General features: G+C 40.2%; 1 non-coding gene across 1 annotated transcript; it reads right to left on the minus strand.

The window, feature by feature from the left end:
- Positions 1–792: 792 nt before the first annotated feature.
- Positions 793–899, minus strand: LOC131247501 (small nucleolar RNA R71). Its single transcript, XR_009171789.1, has one exon. It is a non-coding gene; the product is annotated as a small nucleolar RNA R71 (small nucleolar RNA).
- Between the last annotated feature and the right edge of the window lie 1857 nt (positions 900–2756).

Consider the following 2756-nt stretch of genomic DNA (forward strand, 5'->3'; position numbering starts at 1 on the left):
CACCTTCTTTTAGGAATTTCTTCTTTTAGAAACTAGTTTACTTATATCTTTCTTTTAAAGGATTTTCTAATTTTAGACATTCTCTTTAGAAACTAACTTGTTTTGTTTACTTTTGCAGGTTTTTCATGTAGGGACTCTAATTTGGCAACTTCTTTCCAACCCTCTCTTTCTTTCTAGATTTTCTTTTCCTTTCTTAAGGTTAGGTTTCGAATTTGATTGACGGCTGCGAGTGTTTCATGCCCAAGTGGGCCTGTGACAACACTCGACGTCTCTTGACTGAAGGAGGATTGGTTGAGGGGTTAACTATCCATCACAGGACTAGACACCACTCAAAACCCCCTGAGTTAATTAAAGTGATGGCTGAAAACCAACCTCTTCTACCTCAACCTAAGGTGGAGGACATTCAAGATGAGAATGAGGTTCATCAAGCACCCTCGCCTCGTACTTTACAAGAATATTTACAACCAGTGGGGGTGAGTACGCCCTCATGCATGATTTTTTCTGAAAATGCAGGACATATGGACATCAAGCCAGGGGTTATCCAACACCTTCCTAAGTTCCATGGGCTTGAATCTGAAGAACCATATCTACATTTGAAAGAGTTTGATGAGATCATAGCCACTTTATATTTTCAAAATGTGTCTGAGGACACAGTCAGGCTGAAACACTTTCCTTTTTTCTTGAAGGAGAAGGCTAAGACGTGGTTACATTCACTGCGTCCTAGATCCATTGGCACATGAAATGATATGCAGAGGGAATTTATAAAAAAAAAATTCACATCATAAAATGATTACCCTTGGAAAAGTAATCATGAACTTCACCCAAAAGGAGGATGAAACATTTTACCAATGTTGGGAAAGGTTCAAGGATTTGGTCAGTTCATGCCCACAACACGGCTTCGAAACGTGGCATATAACAAATTTTTTCTACAATGGACTGACATCTTCCATGCGCCAAATGGTCGAGACAATGTGTAATAGAGAATTCATTAATAAAAATGTCGACGAGGTATGGGATTACCTCAATAGTCTTGCTGAAAAAACACAATCATGGGATTATTACCCAAAATCGAACACCACGTCTAGGCCGACTCATTCTAAGGAGAAAGGTGGATTGTATCTCTTGAAAGAAGAGGATGATCTCAAGTATAAAGTGACTACGCTCATAAGAAAATTTGAGGCCATCGAAGGAAAGAAGGATAAGGTTAATGAAAGTGTTTGCGACATCTGTGATTGCAACATTCATACAACTGAAAATTGTCCTACAATACCCACCTTTCGAGAAGTATTGAATGAACAATCCAATGCCGTAAATACTTATCAAAGACCTTTCAATGGACCAACCTCTAATACGTACAATCCTGGTTGGAAAAATCATCCAAACTTTAGTTGGAGATATGGACAAACTGCTAGCCCTCAAAGTTTCTTCAATCAAAATCCAAATCAGGGGAAACCTCAAGAAGAACCGGTTCAAAATTCCATGCAAGAGCTGACCCAGGCAATGCGAGATTTTATGCAAAAGATGGATTCACGTATGACGATTATAGAAAAGGGGATGCTTCCTGCACAACTGCTCCCCAATCCTAAACCACAATACGAGATAAGTAATCCCAGCTCTTCAAATCAAATAGAGCGCGCTAAATCCATCACCACTCTTAGGAGTGGGAAGATCATTGATAAAACCCTTTCGGTTAGGCCCAAAAAGCCTCAAGAACCAGAAGAGGACAACAATGATGGATCTAGTGAGGCCCCATAAAAATTAGAACCGAAACTTTTAGAAAAGCTAGTTGCTCCATTTCCCCAACGGTTGGTCGCACCAAAACCTCTTTCTAACTCTCAGGATATCCTAGAGGTGTTGAAACAAGTGAAAGTCAATATTCCTCTACTTGATGTCGTAAAACAGATACCTTCATATGCCAAATTCCTAAAAGACTTATGTACGACCAAATGATGATAGAGTATTCAAAAGAAGATCTTCTTGACCAAGAAAGTGTGTGCCATCCTAAAGCAAGACGTGCCACAAAAATTTAAAGATCCCAGTAGCCCAACCATATCATGTGTAATTGGAGACCATCGAATTAATCATGCACTTCTTGACTTAGGAGCAAGTGTCAATCTGATTCCCTACTCGGTATACAGACAGTTAGGTTTGGGGGAATTAAAACCCACCCTAACCACACTATAACTTGCCGATTGCTCTGTTCATGTACCAAGAGGGATAATTGAGGATGTGTTAGTCCAGGTTGATAGATTTTACTACCCTGTAGATTTTATCATCCTAGACACCGAGCCCATCAATAACATGAACACTCAGATTCCTGTCATTCTTGGTCGCCCATTCCTTGCCACTTCAAATGCAATTATCAATTGCAGGAATGGGGTCATGACTATGCCTTTTGGGAATATGACATTGGAGTCAAACATCTTTTTCAATAACGGCAGAAACTCAGAGGATGATGACGACTTCCATGACATTAACATAATTGACTCTTTCGTGAAAGATACGACACCTCTGACCTTATCCTCTGACCCTCTAGAGATGTGCCTCGCCCACTCCCATGATTTTGATGATGACATGATTAGGGAGAAGTGTGCCTTTCTTGATACTGCACCAGTACTTGAAGTTAACCGGTGGAGGCCACAATTTGAAGAGTTGCCCCAAACTGATGTAGTGCCTCTACTGTCTAACCTCAAGCCATCGAAGCTTGACCTAAAACCTTTGCCCTCTGATTTGAAATATGTTTATTTAGGTCAAGA

This window comes from Magnolia sinica, chromosome 5 (assembly GCF_029962835.1).
Source record: "Magnolia sinica isolate HGM2019 chromosome 5, MsV1, whole genome shotgun sequence".
NCBI classification, from domain to species: Eukaryota; Viridiplantae; Streptophyta; class Magnoliopsida; order Magnoliales; family Magnoliaceae; genus Magnolia; species Magnolia sinica.